This window comes from Eumetopias jubatus, unplaced genomic scaffold (genome assembly GCF_037043125.1).
Source record: "Eumetopias jubatus isolate StellerSeaLion01/CBP00866 unplaced genomic scaffold, mEumJub1_p1.0 scaffold_13, whole genome shotgun sequence".
NCBI classification, from domain to species: domain Eukaryota; kingdom Metazoa; phylum Chordata; class Mammalia; order Carnivora; family Otariidae; genus Eumetopias; species Eumetopias jubatus.
This window is the reverse complement of record NW_028274819.1, coordinates 16011109-16031729: the sequence shown is the minus strand read 5'-3', so window position 1 is coordinate 16031729 and position 20621 is coordinate 16011109. Positions and strand designations below refer to the sequence as shown.

General features: G+C 37.2%; 1 protein-coding gene and 1 non-coding gene across 2 annotated transcripts in view; one reads left to right on the top strand and one right to left on the bottom strand.

Annotated features, from left to right (window-relative positions):
- Positions 1 to 20621, top strand: part of CSTPP1 (centriolar satellite-associated tubulin polyglutamylase complex regulator 1) — a 187082-nt gene that overhangs the window by 106085 nt on the left and 60376 nt on the right. The gene's annotated exons all lie outside the window — the stretch shown is intronic.
- LOC114215446 (U6 spliceosomal RNA) lies at positions 11250 to 11357 on the bottom strand. The gene has a single exon (XR_003610566.1). It is a non-coding gene; the product is annotated as a U6 spliceosomal RNA (small nuclear RNA).

Sequence of the window (20621 nt, the reverse complement as noted above, 5' to 3'; positions counted from 1 at the left end):
GTGGAGGAAGTCTCGAACATGATAGTCAGAAGCCAAGACAAAACTGACCGGGCAGAGGAGGAGGAAACTCAGAAGAAGTGGTGACAATACAAGGAAAAGAAAACTTTAAGAAAGCTGTTATTAATATCCTCAGGAGGAAAAAGAAGATACTGGATCCATTAAACAAGACTAGCCTGCTATAAAGAAAAAAAAAGAAGAGTTCTTAGAAATTAGAATGCCAGAAATAAAAAAATCCAGGGACACTGGGGTGGCTCAGTTGGTTAAGCATCTGACTCTTGATTTTGGCTCAGGTTGTGATCTGGGGGTTGTGAGATTGAGCCTCACATGGGGCTCAGCGCTGGGTGTGGAGCCTGCTTGGGATTCTTGCTCTCCCTCTGTCCCTCCCCCCGCTAAAAAGAAAAGAAAAAAAATTCAATATAAAGGCTGAAAGGTAAAGTTGAGGAAATTGCCCAGAAGAGGCCAAAAAAGGGAAAGTAGGAGAAATAATATAAGAAACTTAGAGGCCCAGTCCAGGAGTATAACACTGAAAAAGAAAAGAAAACAGAAAAATTAGAATGCCATCAGGCTTCTCAATAGCAACACTGGAAGCTAAAAAACAATAGAGCAATACTTTCAGAATTCTAGGGGAAGATTATTTCTGATCTAAAATTCTGTACCAAGCCAAATTATCAATCATCCTTGAGATAGAATGTAGATTTTTAGATAGGCAAGAGCTTATAAATTTTAACTCCCATACAGCTTTTCTCATGGAACTACTGGAGGATGTGTTTCCTCAAAAAATGGAAATAAATCTAAAAAGATGAAATTACGGGATCTAGAACCAAGAGATCCAACAACACAGGAGAGAGGTTAAGAGAAGTCTTAGGATGATAATGAAGCATAGTCCCGGACAACCATTTGTGTAGAAGAGCTAGAAAACAACCAATTCAAACTGGAGCAGCAGAAAACTCCTAGAGGAATGTGTACAAGAATATAAAAAATACAACTGATAAAACTATAGTGTTAGAGGCACCTGGGTGCCCCAGGTGGTTAAGCGTCTTGACTCCTAGTTTTAGCTCGTGACCTCAGGGTCACGTGATTGAGCCCCATGTAGGGCTCTACACTAAGCACAGTCTGCTTAAGATTCTCTTCTCTCTCTACCTCTCCCCGTTGCACTCTCTCTCTTTCAAATAAATAAATAAATCTTTTTTAAAAAGCCTGTTGTGTTAGACTACATTCAGTTGGAGAGTTAGAGATGAATACTTCAGTTAAAGAAATAATGATTAGGGGCACCTGGCTGGCTCAGTCAGTGGAGCCTGTGACTCTTGATCTCAGGGTTGTGAATGTGAGTCCTGCGTTGGGTGTAGAGATTACTTGAAAATAAAATCTTTAATTTAAAAAAAAGAAGTCGTGTTTAACACTTAGAAACTCCAAGCAAACCAAGAAAGTGGCAATTATTCCAAGAAAAACGAAAAGTTGTATAAGAAGGAACAATGTACTAATAATATACCTTGCAGCTTGGTTATGAATAATATTTATATAGCATAAAAATATAAGTACTGAATATTTTAAGCTAAAGTTGACACTATATATTAGAGAGATTGGAAGATGGGAAGTATGTATAAGTGGTAAAAAAAGATAATTTTTATCTTCAACTAAGAGTCCAAAGATAATGTCTAAAACTTAAAAATCAAGAAAGAGCAGCATAAGCATATTATTAAAAAATGAAAAGTGAGGGGCACCTGGGTGGCTCAGTCAGTTTAGCGGCTGCCTTCGGCTCAGGTCATAATCCCAGGGTCCTGGGATCGAGCCCCACGTCTGGCTCCCTGCTCAGCGGAGAGCCTGCTTCTCCCTCTCCCTCTGCCTGCCACTCTGCCTACTTGTGCTCTCTCTCTCTGTCAAATAAATAAAATCTTTAAAAAAAATGAAAAGTGAAAAACAGAAGACTAGGTGAATTTGTTAAGTGGAGTTAGTTAAAAGTTTACTGCTATAGTTTGATTTAGAATCAACTGAGTTTGAAAAGCCAGCACACCTTTCAAATGAACTTGTCAGCAGGGATTCAAGACTGATACAGAGATTGGAAGAGGAAATATGGTCAGTAGTTAAATCATGTGAATGGATGAGATCACTGAGGAATGAAAGTGTAGTGAGAGAGGGGGATAAGGGCAGAACTTTGGGAGATCCTTATATTTAAAGGGTGAGAGGGGTGCCTGGGTGGCTTAGTCAGTTAAGCGCCTGCCTTTGGTTCAGGTCATGATATCAGGGTTCCTGGATCAAGCCCTGCATCGGGCTCCCTGCTCAGCAGGCAGTCTGCTTCTGCCTCTCTCCACCCCCCCAGCCCCCCACTCCCACTTATGCTTGCTCTCTCTCTCTCTCAAATAAATAAGTTTTTAAAATCTTAAAAAAAATGTGAAATGCTGAGAATTAATTTCTAACTAAATTGGCATTGCTCAATAAATTGAAAAGCTATCTAAAGTGACCTCCAGAATTTATTTTGGGGTACTTGGGTGGCTCAATCGGCTAAGTTTCTGCCTTTGGCTCAGGTCATGATCCCAGGGTCCTGGGATTGAGCCCTGCATCAGACTCTCTGCTCAGCGGGAAGCCTGCTTCTCCCTCTCCCTCTGCCTGCCGCTCCCCCTGCTTGTCCTCTCTCTCTGTCAAATAAATAAATGAAATCTTAAAAAAAAAAAAGAGGGGGTGAGAGAAGGAAGAAGAATCAGGGAAGAAACATCAGAATGTATGAAAAGAAATGGCATAATATGACCTTACAGCAACCAAGGAGGAGAGTTCCAAGGAAAAGATGGGCAACAGTTTCAGTTGTCACAGGTGGAGAACTAAGAAGAGCTCCTTCGAATCTACTACAGTGATTGAGTGATCATCCATAACTTTCAAGAGAATAGTTGAGTCGAATGATGGAAGCAACACTGAAAGGATTACTGAGTGAATGAATGGGTGGTGAGAAAGAGGGGGATAATGAATATAGCACACCCTTCTGAGAAATTTGGCTTTGAAAAACAAAAGGAGAAGAAAGCTTCAGCAAGTAGCCTTTGAAAGATTTTTTTAGATTAAGGGATCACTTAAACATGTGCAGGTAGATAGCAAGGAGTTAATAGAAAAGGCAAGATTAAAGATGCAAATGTAAGGGATAATTGATAGAGCAAGGTCCCCGAGAAACTGAAAGAACATGGACTCAGGAGCACAGGTGGAGAGATTAATCTTAGTAAGAAATAGGAAAGATTCTTTCTCAGAGAGGGAAGGAAGAGGTGAGGATTAACTGAAGACAAAAAGAAATATTAAGGCATAGGGGAAGGAAATTGAAGGACTAAAAAATCCGATGACTTCGATCTTCTCAGTAAAATAGTTCATCTACTTAGAGTTGGGAGTTGGGGCAAAGGATGAGTTTGGTAATTTGAGAATGGAAAATGTCTGGGGCAGCTGTTGTAAGGAATGCAATACAAAGTCAGAAGGAGATGACTAAAAGATTACCCAGTAGCCATGAGCATCCAGTTGAGGTTAGATAGTATGAATTTGTAATAAAGCCAATTGATATGGTTTCTGGACTTCCTCCAAGAACGCTGTATCTCCAACAGTTGTATTAGTCATCATCTTGGCTGGAGAGGGTTTCCTTGGAGTGTCATAGGAGACATCCCAGGGTTCAAAAACTTGAGAACAATGCTTGCTCAAGAAGAGTTAATGCTCAGGAGTACCAAAGAGCAGATTTGCCGCTGAGATACTTCCATCTGTGTGTCATTCAGAGGTCTTGTGGGAAGAATCATGGGCAAAGAAAAAGAAATATATATAAGATACATAAGAGAAGCAAAGCAGTTTGGTATCAAAAAGATCTATAGCTGCATGTGTATCTAGTCACAAATCTGAGGGTGGAAGCATGTTGGAGAACATCTGGATTCAGATAAAAAGAAGAGCAGAAGAGAAGTGACATCATCATGGGATTAGACCGTAGACTACCTAGCCAGATGGAAGATATAGATAAAGCATTTTTGATGTAGATCACAAAACTGGACTGAGGAGAACATGGTGATAGGGATTTCAAATGTCAAGACATAAGCTCAAAGTCACATTCAGCCAAAAAGCAGTATACTTAATTCTTTTTTTTTTCTGTTTGTGTTTTTCTGATCATTAAAGAAATACTTGCTTATTGTAGAAATGTAGTACAGAAAGGTGTAATGAAGCAGAAAAATAATCACCTCCAAACCCACTACAGACAGCACTCACCATTTATATACTTGCTGTTATTCCTAGTGGGGGTTTTTTTTGTTCGTTTGTTTTGGGTTTCTTTGTTTTTGTTTTTGGTGGGGTTTTTTAGTTTAAACAGCAGAAATTTATTTTCTGACTGTCTCTAGGCTAAAGGTCTAAATCAAGGTGTCAGCAAGTTTGGTTTCTCCTGAGGCCTCGCTCCTTGTTCTGATATTTTTTTATTCATGGGTGTTTTTACACAGTATAGATTATGCGAGCTTTTTCTAAAATTCTTATATCTAAAATTCTTTTTAAATCTCATTTTATTTTTTTCTTCTTTAAAATTTTATTTTATTTTTTTTAAAGATTTTATTTATTTATTTGACAGAGAGAGACAGTGAGGGAGGGAACACAAGCAGAGGAAGTGTGAGAGGGAGAAGCAGGCTTCCTGCGGAGCTGGGAGCCCAATGCGGGGCTCGATCCCAGGACCCTGGGATCATGACCTGAGCCGAAGGCAGACGCTTAACGACTGAGCCATCCAGGCGCCCCTCTTCTTTAAAATTTTAAATCTTTTATTTGCCTTTATGTTATCTTCATCTCAGAAGGAGGAAATATGAGATAGAAGTTCTAGGTATAATTATAAAAACAGTTTCACTCTTTACTGTTTCCTACCATTATTTACATTTTTCTGAGATTTCAGACAATAATACTATTAGGAAAAAGACATAAGAGACATAAAAATTTTAAAGGAAAAGGAAAATTACATCATTTGCAGGTGACACAAATACTTAACCTGGAAAGCCCCCAGAATAAGTTGAAATCTATTATAAACAGTATGAAACTTCAACAAGGCAATTAGACAAAATATACTAAAACCAATGATTTATTTAAAAATAATAGCCTTGGGACAGACCCCTAGGTGGCTTAGTCAGTTAAGCGTCTGCCTTCGGCTCGAGTCATGATCCCAGGGTCCTGGGATGGAGCCCCGCGTCGGGCTCCCTGCTCAGCGGGAAGCCTGCTTCTCCCTCTCCCACTCCCCCTGCTTGTGTTCCCTCTCTCGCTGTCTCTCTCTCTGTCAAATAAATAAAATCTTTAAAAATAATAAAAACAATAGCCTTTATATATTCAGATAAGAACTAAAGTCCCTTTTTACAACAGCAAGAGAAGATAAAATACCTAGCAATAAACCCAACAAGAATATGCAAGACTATATGAAGAAGGCTATAAAACACTACTGAAGAACCTGAAAGAAGACTTGGGCATATGGAAAGGCATACTGTGTTCTTGGAAAGGAAGACTTAAAAATCATAAAGCTGTCAGTGCTCCTAATTTAATCTATAATTAACATGATCTCTGTAAAAACAGGATTTTTTTTGCTTGTTTGCTTACTTTGTTAAGACAAGCTGATTGTAAAGATCATATAGAAAAACTAAATAGACTAGAATAACCAGGAATATCCTGAGAAAGAAAATAAATAGTGGGGCACTAGCTCCACCAGTTTTAGAATCTATTATAAGGCTATAAAATTTTATTAATAAAATAGCTAATACAAAACACTATGTCCCAGGTACTGTTCTAAGCACTTTAGATAAAATAACTCATTTAATCCTCACAACAGCCCATTATGATGAACTTGCTCAAACTCACAGAGCCAATAAGTTGCAGAGGTTGAATTTAAACTCAGAAGGTTGGCTCCAATATACATGCTCTTCATCACTATTCTATACAAACATTCATTATTGGCACATGAATAGATAAGTAAAAATCAATGGACCAGAATGGAGAAGCCCCCAACTGACCCAAATATGAAAATGGTACTAACCTATGTTGGAGGAGGGAGAGCATTTTAAATCAATGAGCACAACTAGTAGCCATCTTTAAAAAAGTTGGATTCCTTCCTCACACCTTATATGAAAATAAATTCCAGATGGATCAAAAATTTCAGTGTAAAAATTGAAACCATAAATGCACTCAAAGAAACCACAGGAAAATGTTTTTATAATCTCACAGAGAGAAAAGCCTTTCTAAATATGAATGACAAAAAACCTGGAAGTCATAAAAGAAACTATTGATGTATTTCATTAGATAAAAAAGGATGAAAAATCTGTTTGACCAAAAAAACCCTATATATAAAAACAAAAGATTAACAGCAAATAGGGAGAGATATTTCCTTACATACATACAGAGTTCCTAAAAATAAGTTATAGAAATACTAAAAATTTGGGTGCCTGGGTGGCTCAGTCCGTTAAGTGAATGCTTTCGGCTCAGGTCATGATCCGAGGGTCCTGGGATCAAGTATGGAGTCCGGCTTCCTGCTCAGTGTGGAGTCTGCTTCTCCCTCTCCCTCTGCCCCTTCCCCCTGCTCATGCTTTCTTTCTCTCTCTCTCTCTCTCTTTCAAATAAATGAATATAAGAAAAATACTAAAAATTCTGTAGAAAATTTAATGAAGGAAATGAACAGAAAACTCACAGAAAAGGATTGTATAAATGGTTCTTTAAATTTTTTTTAAATAATAGCTTGAGATATAATTGAATGCCATAAAATTTATTTATTCATTTATTTTAGAGAGAGCAAGAGAGCACAAGTGGGAGGGGCAGAGGGAGAGGGAGAGAGAATCTGAAGCAGACTCCATGCTGAGCACAGAACCTGACGCCAGGCTCCATCTCATGACCCTGAGATCACGACATGAGCCAAAACCAAGAGTCAGACACTTAACCAACTGTGACACCCAGACTCCCCTATTTTTTAATTTTTTTAAAGTAGGCTCCATGCCCAACATGGGGCTTGAACTCACAACCTTGAGATTGAGAGTTGCATGCTCTACCGACTGAGCCAACCAGATGCCCCCAAATTCTATTTGAAATGTACAATAAAGTGGTTTTTAGTGTATTCATACACAGTTGTGCGACCAATTTTAGAACATTTTTCATCACCAACTCCCCCCGCCCCCCCCAAAAAACCCATACTTATTAGCAGTAACTCTAGCTACTAATTACCTACTACTTTTCCCCCACCCACTCACTTCTAGCCCCTAATTTACTTTCTGTCTCTTTGGATTTGCCTATTCTGGACATTTCACATAGATGGAATCATACAATGTGTGGGCTTCTGCGTCTGGTTTTTTCACTTAAAATAATGGTTTCAAGGTTCATCCATGCATAGTGTGTATCGGATGCATACCTCATTACTTTTCTATGGCCAAATAATATTCCATCATATGGGTGTACCACATTTGCTATCCACTCATCCAGAGACAGACGTCTGGGTTGTTTCTTCTTTTTGGCTATTATGAATAATGCTGCAATGAACATCTGCATTCAAGTGTGAACATATGTTTTCATTTCTCTTGGGTGTATACCTAGGAGTGGAATGCTGGGTCATATGGTAATTCTTTGTGTAACTTTGTGAGGAAATGCTTGTTTTCCGAAGTAGCTGCATTATTTTACATTCCCACCAGCAATGCACGGGTTATAGTTTCTCCACATTCTTGCCAACACTTGATATCATCTGTCTTTTTTATTTTCGGCATCCTAGTGGGTATGAAGTGGTATCTCATTATGCTTTTAATTTATATTTATCTGATGACTAATGATGTTAAACATCTTTCATGTGCATATTGGTCATTTGTGTATCTTCTTTGGAGAAATGTTCATCTACATTGTGGTATGTACCAGCACATTTGTTCCTTTTAATTGCTGAGTAGTATTCCATTATATGAATATAGCACAATGTGTTTTTTGTTCACCTGTTAATCAACATGTGAATTATGTGGTTTTGGCTACTATGAATAAAGTCTCTAAGAACATTTGTCTACAACTCTTTTTGTGCATATATTTTTCCCCAGCTTTATTGTGATATAATTGACATGTAACATTATATAAGTTTAAGGTGTATAAAGTGATGATTTATACATATGTATATTGCAAAATGATCACCACAATAAGGTTAACACCTCTATTACCTCACATAATTACCTGTGTGTTTTTTTTTTTTTTGTGGGGGGGATTTGTTGTTGTTTTTGGTGGTGAAAACATTTAAGATTTAGCAACTCTTAAGTATATAATATAGTATTGTTAAGTATATTCATCACGCTGTACATTACATCCCCAGAACTTATTCATCTTATAACTAGAAGTTTGTACCCTTTGACCAACATCTCCCCATTTCTACCACCCCCATTCTTGGCAACCACAATTCTACTCTGAATTTCAATGAGTTTGGCTTTTTTAGATTCCATATATAATTTGAGATCATACAGCTTTGTCTTTCTCTGTCTGACTTATTTCACTTAGTATAATGTCTCCAGTGTACCCTTTGACCAACATCTCCCCATTTCTACCACCCCCATTCTTGGCAACCATCATTCTACTCTGAATTTCAATGAGTTTGGCTTGTTTAGATTCCATATATAACTTGAGATCATACAGCCTTTGTCTTTCTCTGTCTGACTTATTTCACTTAGTATAATGTCTCCAAGGTCCATCCATATTGCTGTAGAAGGCAGGATTTCCTTCTCTTTTATAGCTGAATTGTATTTCACTATATACATATACCATATTTTCTTTATCCATTCATACATCAACACTTAGGTTGTTCCTGACTTGACTATTGTGAATAATACTGTAATGAACATGGGAGTCCAGATATATCTTTGAGATAGTGATTTCATTTCTTACGGATATATACCCAAATATGGGATTGCTGGATTGTTTGGTAGTTCTTTTTTTTTTTAAAGATTTTATTTATTTATTTGACAGAGAGAGACACAGAGACAGAGGGAACACAAGCAGGGGGAGTGGAAGAGGGAGAAGCAGGCTTCCCCCTGAGCGGGGAGCCTGATGCGGGGCTCAATCCCAGGACCCTGGGATCATGACCTGAGCCAAAGGCAGATGCTTAACGACTGAGCCACCCAGGCGCCCCTGGTAGTTCTATTTTTAACTTTTTAAAGAACTTCATACTGTTTTCCAGAATGACTGTACCAATTTACATTCTCCCCAACACAAGGGTTTCCTTTGCTCCACATTCTGCTGACACTTGTTACCTCTTTTTTTTTAATAATAATTTTTATAGATGTGAGGTGATAACTCATTGTGGTTTTGACTTGCATTTCCCTGATAATTAATGATGTTGACCATCTTTTCATCTATCTGTTGGCCATTAATATCTCTTCTTTGGGAAAATATCTATTCAGGTCCTCTGCCCATTTTTTAATTGGATTATTTGGGTTTTTTGCTATTGAGTTGTATGAGTTCCTTATATATCTTGGATATTGATGACTTATCAGATATATGGTTTGCAAATATTTTCTCTCATTCTGTAGGTTATCTTTTCATTTTGTTGACCGTTTCTTTTGCAGTGCAGAAGCTTTTGAGTTTGATGTAGTCCCACTTATTTATTTTTGCTTTTGTTGCTTGTGCTTTTGGTATCACATCCAAAAAATCATTTCCAACACCAATGTCAAGAAGCTTTTCCCCTATGTTTTCTTCTAGGAGTTTTACAGTTTCAGGCCTTACATTTAAGTCCTTAATCCATTTCAAGTTAACTTTTGTAAGTGGTGTAAGATAGGGGTCCAATTTCATTCTTTTGCCTGAATATCCTGTTTTCTCAGCACCATTTATTGGAGAGACTATCCATTCTCCAATGAGTATTGTTGGCTCTCTTGTCAAATATTAGTTCACTATATACACATAGGTTTATTTCTAGGCTCTTGATTCTGTTCCATTGGTCTGTGTAAATGTTTTTATGCCAGTACCGTACTGTTTTGATTATGTTGTAACTTTGTAATATAGTTTGAAATCAGGAAGTGTGATATCTCCTGCTCTGTTCTTTCTTAGGATTGATTTAGCTATTCAGGGTCTTTGTGGTTTCATATTAATTTTAGGATTTTTTTTTCTATTGCTGTAAAAAATTCCTTTGGAATGTTGATAGGGACTACATTAAATCTATAGATAGCTTTGAGGAATAGGAATATTTTAACAATATTAATTCTTCCAACTCATGAACACATATCTTTCCATTTGTTTGTATCTTCTTCAATTTTTTTCATCAAAGTCTTACAGTTTTCAGTATATAGATTTTTCACCTCTTTGATTAAATTTATTCCTAAGTATTTTATTGTGTTTGATACTATTGTAAATGGGATTGTTTTATTTCTTTTTCAGATAGTTTGTTGTTAGTGTATAAAAATGCAACTGAATTTTATATATTGATTTTGTATCCTGCATCTTAACTGAACTCATTTATTAGTTCTAACAGTTTTTTGACAGATTTTTAATATTTTTAATTTTTTTATTTTTTTAAAGATTTTATTTATTTGAGAGAGAGAGTGAGCAAGAGAGAGAGCACACACGAGCAGGGGCAGAGGGAGAGGGAGAAGCAGACTCCCCGCTGAACAGGGAGCCTGACTCGGGCTCTATCCCAGGACCCTGAGATCATGATTTGAGCCAAAGGCAGACACTTAACCAACTGAACCATTCAGGTGCCCCTTCATGGATTTTTTTAAAAAAGATTTCCTATATAAGGTGATATCATCTACAAACAGAAACAGTTTTACTTCTTCCTTTCCAATTTGGATAGTGTCCATTTCTTTTTCTTGCCTAATTTCTCTGGCTAGGACTTCCAGTGCTATGTTGAAAAGGCATGGTCTTGTTCCTAATCTTAGAGGGAGAGCCTTCAGTCTTTTCACCATTGAGTATGTTAGCTGCAGGCCATAAATGGCCTTTATTTTGTCGAAGTACATTCCCTTCTATACCCAATTTGTTCTGAGTTTTTTCATGAAAGGATGCTGAACTTCGTGGACATATGTTTTTATTTCTCTTGGGTAAATATCTAAGGATGGAATTGGTGGCAGACTTTTTCCAGAGTGGTTGTACTCTTTTACATGCCTACCAACAATGTCTGAAAAATCCCTATTGTTAACACATCCTAGGTAACACTGGTGTTTTCAGTCTTCTTTTCTCCCTTAGCTTTATTGAGATATAATTGACATGTCACATTGTTTAAATTTAAGATGTACAATGTGATGATTTGATATATGTAAATATTGTGAAATGATTATCACTATAAGGTTATTTTTTAAAATATGGAACACTTCACAAATTTGCGTGTCATCCTTACACAGGGGCCATGCTAATCTCTGTGTCATACCAATTTTAATATATGTGTTGCTGAAGTGAGCAAAGACTTTTTAATTTTAGCTTTTCTAGTGAGTATGGAGTGGTATCTCATTGTGGTTTTAATTTGTATTTCCCTGATGATTAATGAATTTGAACACTTTTTAATTGTTTATTGGCCATTTTCTTTATGAAGTGCCTTTTGAAATCTTTTGCTCAGTTTTGGGTAGGTTGTTTTAATTACTGAGTGGTAGGAGTTCTTTATGTATTCTGGTTGCAAGTCAAATATGCATATTGCAAATACTTCTACTATTCTTTGGCTTGTTTTTTCCCTTAATGGTGTCTTTCATTGAGCCGAAGTTTTTAAAGTCCATTTGATCAATTTTTTCTTTTTATGGTTAGTGCCTTCTGGGTCCAGTTTTTAAAAATCTTTGCCTACCCTAAGTTTGTGACAGTATTACCCTACATTTTCTTCTGAAAGCATTAGAAATCTAGCTTTTATGTTTAGGTCTATAATCCATCTTGAATCAATTTTTGTGGGTGGTTTGAGGTTGAGGTCAAGTTTCTTTTTTGTACCATCTGGATAGCTAGTTGTTTGTTCCAGCACCATTTGTTGAAAAGACTTTACTTTTCTCACTTAATTGTTTTTGTTCCTTTGTTAAAAAAAAAGTTAGTTGACTTTATATATGTGGGTGCATTTCTAGATTTTCTATTCTGTTCTATTGATCTATTTGTTAAACTTTAGTCTTGATTAATTTAGCTTTATAGTAAGGTAGTGTATGCACTTTAGCTTTTGCTTTTCCATTATTGTTTTGGTCATTAGGGGTCCCTTGCATTTCCATATAACTTTTAGAATAAACTTGTCAATTTCTACAACAAGAAAGACAGACAGAAAGAAAAGAAAAGAAATCCTGAGAAGAATTTGATTGAGATTTGAAGACTCTGTAGATCAATTTGGGGAGAATTGTTCACTTTTTAATATTGAATCTTCCAATCCATGGACATAGTACATTTTTCCTTAGGTCTTCTTATATTTCTCTCAGCAATGCATTATAGTGTTTAATATATGGATCTTATACATTTTGTTGAATTTATCCCTAAATATTTCATGTTTTTTGCTAATATTATAAATAGTATAATTGTTTAAAGTTATTTTCTTTACCAATTTTTTATTGCAAGACTTTGGAAATATAATTGCTTTTGTATATTCCTCTTGTATCCTGTGACTTGGCTAAATTCACTAATTAGTTCTCATAGTTTCTTTGTAGATTCCTTAGAATTTTCTGCATGCAAAATCATGTCATATGCAAATAGAGGCAGTTTTACTTCTTCCTTTCCAATCTCTGTAGAGGTCTTTCTTTTTTCTTTCTTTATTGCACAGAGTAGGACCTCATTACAATATTAAAAAGAAGTGGTAAGAGCAGATAACCTTGCTTTGGCCAGAAAGTTTCCAGTCTTTAGAATTAAATAGGAGGTTTTTCATGGATGCCCTTTATTCGGTTGAGGAAGTTTACTTTTATTCTTAGTTGGTGAGAATTTTTATTGTAAATTGGTATTCAATTTTTTATTATTTTTCTGAATCTATTGAGTGACATGATTTTTCTCTTTTGTGCTGTTCATATGGGTAAATCCACCCTAGTCATGATTTATTATCATTTTCATATGTCATTGGATTCCTTTAACATTTTGTTAATGATTTTTGTATCTATCTGCATGAGGTATTTTAGGCTACAGTTTTCTCTTCTTGTAAGTTTGAGAGTCAGGATTATTCTGGCCCAATAAAGTGAGTTTGGAAGTATATCCTCCTGTCTTTTCCTAAAGAGTTTATATATAATTGGTAATATTTTTTTAAGTGCTTCTTTTTCTAAGAAGACTTGAACTTTTAAATTAGGTTTAATATGCTTTTTTATTCTTTTTTATTGTTATGTTAATCACCATACATTACATCATTAGTTTTTGATGTAGTGTTCCATGATTCATTGTTTGTGCATAACACCCAGTGCTCCATGCAGAACGTGGCCTCTTTAATACCCATCACCAGGCTAACCCATCCCCCCACCCCCCTCCCCTCTAGAACCCTCAGTTTGTTTTTCAGAGTTCATCGTCTCTCATGGTTCATCTCCCCCTCCAATTTACTCCCCTTCATTCTTCCCCTCCTGCTATCTTCTTCTTCTTCTTCTTTTTTTCTTAACATATATTGCATTATTTGTTTCAGAGGTACAGATTTGTGATTCAACAGTCTTGCACAATTCACAGCGCTCACCATAGCACATACCCTCCCCAATGTCTATCACCCAGCCGCCCCATCCCTCCCACCCCCCTACCACTCCAGCAACCCTCAGGTTGTTTCCTGAAATTAAGAATTCCTCATATCAGTGAGGTCATATGATACATGTCTTTCTCTGATTGACTTATTTCACTCAGCATAACACCCTCCAGTTCCATCCACGTCATTGCAAATGGCAAGATCTCATTCCTTTTGATGGCTGCATAATATTCCATTGTGTATATATATCACATCTTCTTTATCCATTCATCTGTCGATGGACATCTTCGCTCTTTCCACAGGTTTAATATGCTTCTTATACACTCTATTCCTAACACTTCTCATACATACAATTGTTACCTTAAATTCTGCCTTTCTTATTGGACTATAAGCTCTGTGAGAGCATTTATCTGTTTTGCTTACTTCTTTGTTTTTAGCATCTAGCCAAGTGCCTGGATCAAAGCATGTATAAATGAATATTTACTGAATTGTATTAAATTAAAGGGAAAATAAGAGACTAGAAAAACTGAGAATTTTTGTGGCAAAATACTGAAGACAATATAAAAGGTCTTCCTTTGGGGTGCCTGGGTGACTCACGGGTTAAGTATCTGACTTCAGTTCAGGTCATGATCTCAGGGTCCTGGGATTGAGCCCCATGTACTCGTGCTCTCTCTCATATAAATAAATAAAATCTTTTTTAAAAAAACTAAAACTCTTCCTTTTAATTTTAATTTTTTATTTGATTATGGTGGACACACGTGTTACATTAGTTTCAGGTATACAACAGAGTGATTCAATATCTCTGTATGTTTTGCTAGGCTCACCACAAGTGTACTTATCATCTGTCACTATAAAACTATTACAATATAATTGACTATATTCTATGATATACCTTTTATTCCAATGACTTATTCATTCCATAACTGGAGGTCTGTATCTCCCACTCCCCTTCACCCATTTTTCCCATCTTCCTGCCTCCCTCCCCTCTGGCAAATATCAGTTTGTTCTCTGTATTTATAGATCTGATTCTGTATTTTTTTTAAAGATTTTATTTATTTATTCAACAGAGAGAGCAAGAGAGCTCAAGCAGGGGGAGCAGAAGGAAAGGGAGAAACAGGCTTCCCGCTGAGCAGGGAGCCTGATGCAGGCTCAATCCCAGGACTCTGGGATCATGACCTGAGCCGAAGGCAGAGGTCTGAGCTTAACCATCTGAGCCACCCAGGCGCCCCTGCATTTTGTTTTTTTATTAATTTGTTTTGTTTTTTAAATTCCACATATGAGCAAAATAATATGGCATTTCTCTTTCTCAGTCTGACTTATTTCACTTAGCATAATACCATCTAGGGGGCGCCTGGGTGGCTCAGTTGGTTAAGCGACTGCCTTCGGCTCAGGTCATGATCCTGGAGTCCCAGGATCGAGTCCCATCCATGTTGTTGCAAATGGCGAGAGCCCATCCTTTTTTATGGCTGTGCAATATTCCATTATGTACATATCTGATACATATATATACATACACTCGTATACCACATCTTCTTTATCCATGCATTTATCAATAGATACTTAAGTTGCTTCCACATCTTGGCTATTGTAAATTATGTTGCAATAGGGGAGGTGAGTAGGGGGATGGAGTAACTGGGTGATAGACATTAAGGAGGGCATGTGATATAATGAGCACTGGGTATTATGTAAGACTGATGAATCACTGACCTCTACCTCTGCAACCAGTAATACATTATATGTTAATTACTTGAATTTAAATTAAAAAATTTTAAATGTTGCAATAAACATAGTGGTGCATATATAAAAGTCTTCCTTATTAAAAAATTACATTGCAGCAGGGTGCTGGGCTGGCTCGGTCAGTGGAGCATGCAACTCTTGATCTCAAGGTCTTGAGCTTGTGCCCCACATTGGGTGTAGAGATTACTTAAATAAATAAAACTTTTAAAAATTACATTGTAGCAAAAAGAACAATGAAGCCTAGGTGGATGGTATACTATTAATGAATGAATAAAAAAACAGCATTCACCTCCTATTTTGATTTAGTCTTCTCAAAGAGGATGCTGTTTTTTGGCTTTTTTAATTTGTTTTTTTAAGGTTTTATTTATTTATTTGTCAGAGAGAGAGGGAGAGAGAGCACAAGCAGTGGGAGCAGCAGGCAGAGGGAGAAGCAGGCTCCCCACTGAGCAAGGAGCCCAATGCAGGACTCGATCCCAGGACCCTGGGATCATGACCTGAGTTGAAGGCAGATGATTAACCAACTGAGCCACCCAGGCATCCCTAAAGAGGATGCTGTTTGGACTGGAAAAGATAGAATGAACAGTAGTTCCAGGGAATGAAATCAAACATGACTGGAATTGTAAGAGATCACCTAACTGCTTTAAATGAACTCAAGTTTCTGGATCTAATTTACATTCCAGGGTACAGAGACCTAGTAGATAAGCTGGCTGAACCACTGCTGGCAGTCTTTAGAAAGTGGAAATTGTGCCCATTATGGGGAGGGGTCGGGGGGGGGAGAGAAGCTCCAAAGATTGGAGTCAGGGAACTAATATTCAGAAGGTCATTTCAGCAGACTGAAGGTTGGTGTGAGATTCTTTAACTGTTTATTAAAATGAATAAATATCTGTAGATATTCAGGAAAGGAAGCTGTGGTAACTGTAAAGCTATCAGAGTTTATTGAAGAAGTAGGGGAGGGGAGGAGGGGAGGGGAGGAGAGGGAAGAAGAAAAGAGGGGAAAGGGAAAGAAAGAGAGGCCACACTTGGGTAAGGAAGGTCTGCTTTCAACCCCAGCTCTTTCACCTCTTAGTAAAATGACATTGGTCAAGTTATTTAATTTCTATAAGCCAAATTTCCCTATTGGTAAAGTAGAAATAGTAAGAGAACAACCTATTTCATAGGGTAGTCCTGAGGTTTAAACCAAATAATGTGTCTAAAATGGTTATTTATCAAAATCAGTGATAATTGTGAAGTGATGGGAGTGGTGATGCATGATGGTAATGGCCATAATACTGAAGGAGGAGGAAATGAAATAGTCAATGCAAACTTATTCCCTTTTTGAAGGGATTACTAGACTGGTAAATTGGGAGAAAGCTGTACTTAGTATGGCTATATTTTTTATATTCGTTTAGTTTATTTGAATTTCGGCAGGACCTTGATAACATCTCCATGATATCCTTGTGAATAAGCAGAAGGAATATAGCATGGATGATAAATAATTAGTTGAACAGTCATACCAAAAATGTGCTAATTAATGGGTTCATATCATCCTAAAGGGACATCTCCAGAAGTGTAATTTTGGACTACATCCTTAGCCATTCTTTTTTTTCCCCTAATCCATTGTTTGAATGAGGACATTGATGGCAAGCTAATGCAAGTTGAGAGAGATAGCTAATAAGCTGCCTGAAAGAAATAGGACCTGAAAAGAGATAGTATAATATAGTGGAGCAAATATGGGCATGGTATCATGGGTCTGCAACCAAATACCTGTGTGGCCTTGAGTAAGTTAAGTAACCACCTAAGGCTTTGTTTTCTCAGAATACCACTTATCCATGGTGGTTGTGAGAATAAAATATATATGTGTGTGTATGTATTAGTTATTTATTGCTATGTAATAAATTACCCCAAACCTTAGAGCCTTAACACAATAAACATTATTTCACACAGTTTCTAAGTATCAGGAACGCAGGAGCAACTTACTTGGATGGTTCTGGCTCAAGGTCCCTCATAAGCTTGAAATCAAGACTTAGGTTGCGGCTGCAGTCATCTGAAGGCTAGCTTGAATGGGACTCCTAAGCTCACTTGTGTCACTGCTGGCAGGAGGCCTCGGTAGTTCACATGTTCCTCATGATTATGGCAGTGGCTTCCCCAGAAAAAGTGATCTCAGAGAAAGAGAGAGCAAGCAGGAAGCCACAGTGCCTTTTATGACCCAGTCTCTGAAGTCACATACTGTCACTTTCATTTTATTCTGTCCCTTAGAAGTGAGTCCCTAAGTTTAGCCCATACTGAAGGAAAGGGAATTAGGATCCACCTTTTGTTTTGTTTTTTTAAAGATTTTATTTATTTATTAGGGAGAGAGAGAGAAAGCACAAGCAGGGGGAGTGGCAGGCAGAGGGAGAAGCAGGCTCCTCGCTAAGCAGGGAGTCTGATGTGGGACTCGATCCCAGGACCCTGAGATCATGACCTGAGCCGAAGGCAGACATTTAACCGACTGAGCCACCCAGGCGTCCCTAGGATCCACCTTTTGAAGAGAAGGGAGTATCAGGAGATTTTGTGGACATATCTTAAAACCACCACAGTATAAAAAGTACTCTATACAGTGCTTAACAGTAGGTACCCCGTAAATGACACTTGTTATTAAACTGTTATTAGTATATACCTAATACGTGTGCTCTTTACTATAAAGCCCTTATGGGCAGGACAAAAAAAAAAACTCATGATTCTTCAGATTCCTGGAAAATACAGAGAAAGAAGCATCATATATCGCTGTAATTCATTACATCTGTTTTGTAAATTAAAATGAATGGACTATGTTGCCTTAAGAACAGTACTAATAAAAATACAGTTTAGTAATACTTAGTGGGTGAACCTAAAATGCATAGGCAGCCTGCAAATACCAGTGACATGGATAATTTGAATGACAGTTAATCCAAAAATTGATTTTGTTTGATTTTATTAAGGATTTTATACTTATACTTAAATGTAGGTATGGCTCATCTGAGTATTCATCAAATTTTAATTGTGTAATGTACTAGTTTGTCTTTCTGAGTGTCCTGCTCTCCTTTCCATTTAAGAATGGGCCACCGCTAAAACTGACACAGAGGCTCCAGTCTACAGCAAAGATAAGACTTGCTGTTCACATAGCTTCCCTGAGGGCAAGGAGGAAATAAACCAACAAACAAAAAAGTATTTTATCAACAAAGGGCTCAATTAAGCAGGAGAATTAATGTTGACAGTAAAAATGTCGAAGCAAGAATTAATATGGCTAAATCACTGGGTAATCTAGATTTCCTCTGTTTATGTATACGTTGGTATACATCGGGTGTAGAATGTCCATCTTTAGCCTCAAGGATTGTCTGATGTTCATTGTAAACAAAAACATAAGAACTCTCCAACTCCAGGTGGACTGTGTAATTTAATGGGTCACTTTGAGAAGATAAGATCATTAAATAGAAGATAGTGTCACACCTTAAACTGATTAATTTTCTAGTGTTTTTTTTCCTAGTGTTTTGATTTGCATTAAACATTAGACAGATCCTCAGGCTAGTGTCCGACAGGGTTGAACTCTCTTAATATCTTACCAACATAGCAATCAAACTTCTAAGGTGTTCAAAACATAGCCACTAATTTGGAAGTGAGTAAAAAACGGTCCCTGAAAAGCCAGTGTTTACAGAGTTTATATGTGTCTTCATAGGCGAGGCAGGAAGTCTCCTAAGAGTTTCACAGGGAGCGTCTCATAAATGCATAATCTTCAAATACTGATCAGGTCATCAGCTGCAGATTAAAAAAAAAAAAAAGTAGTGAGAGTGGTCTAAAGTATTGCTAGCCTTAGCCACTAAATTAGGTTCTTGGACCCAATTCCAACATAGGGGGGTGGCTTCCCACACAACACAAGGCAATTCTTAGATCCAGCAGGTTGTCCAAGAATTCAACTTAGTTCACCCCAATTCCAATACTATCAACCTGGAGATAGCATCCGATTCCAGAGGGTAAGCGTTCTGGCCTACAAGCCTGCCCCCCACCGCCTTACTTCAGATGCCCGTAGCAAGCCCAGGTGGTTATCTGTACTTCTGACCAATTAACTATATATCTGAGGTTCCCAGGACTTCCTCCTCAGGTTTGAGTAATTTGCTAAGGCAGCTCACAGAACTCAGAGAAGCATTTTACTTAATAGACTACTAGTTTATTATAAAAGGATATGACTCTGGAACAGCCTGATGGAAGAGATACATAAGACAAGCTGTGGGGAAAGGACATGGGGCTTCCATGCTCTCTCCAACTGCACTATTCTCCCCAAATCTCCACATGTTCACCAACCCAGAAGCTCTCAGAACCCCACCCTTTTGGGTTCTATGAAAGTTTCATTACATAGGCATGGTTGATTAAATCATTGGCTTTTGGCAATTGAATTCTATCTCTAGGCCCTCTCTCTTCCCCAGCAGTAGGGGGATGGGACTGAAAGTTCCAACCCTCTAATCACAAGGTTGGTTCTGGCAACCACATCCTTCTGTGCTTTCGAAAGCCACCTCATTCACAAACAAAAGACACTCTATCACTCTCAACATTTAGGAAATTCCAAGGGTTTTGGGAGATGTGAGACAGGAACTGTGCCCAAAGACCAAACATATATGAGAAAAATATTTTGGTCATCCCAGTGACCAAAAATATATTTTTTATAAATCACAATATCACAGCCACACACCAACAATCATGATAAATGTTATCAGAAAAGAGAGTCACTAGAGATCCAAACAGTGAAGAGAAAATCCATATTAAAAGCAGTATTTTAAGGTCATTTACCATGTAGGGGACAAATAAATGATTTCATTAATCTTTTTGCTCTTTGAGGATATCTTTCTGTTATGTTCCAGGACAGTAAGCCATATTCATAATGTTAAGCCAGAATGATTAAGCAAAAGGGAACTATGTTCACTATTATCTTTTTGGTAAGACAAGTTTCTGATATAGTTTAGAGATACTTCTGTCAAATATGCTTAAAATTGGAAAAAAATTTTGACATTTGAGTAAGCTTTACTTATTATATAGAATGCTCATAGAAGAAGGGGTCACTAGAGGCCTCTGGAAATGCTATGTACTGACTTAGCATCATGAAGCTTGCACATCCTGTTCTGTGAATAATAAAATAATTATAATAACAACCATCATTTAAATGTGTCAGGAACTGTGTTAAATCTTTTCACACATTATAGTATTGAATCTTTTCAACCACAATTTGAGTAAATATTATTATCTCTGGTTTAAAGACAAGGAAATTGAAGCATAGCCGATAAATAATTTGTCTGATATTGTTTAAATAGTAAGTGGTAGGGGCGCCTGGGTGGCTCAGTCAGTTAAG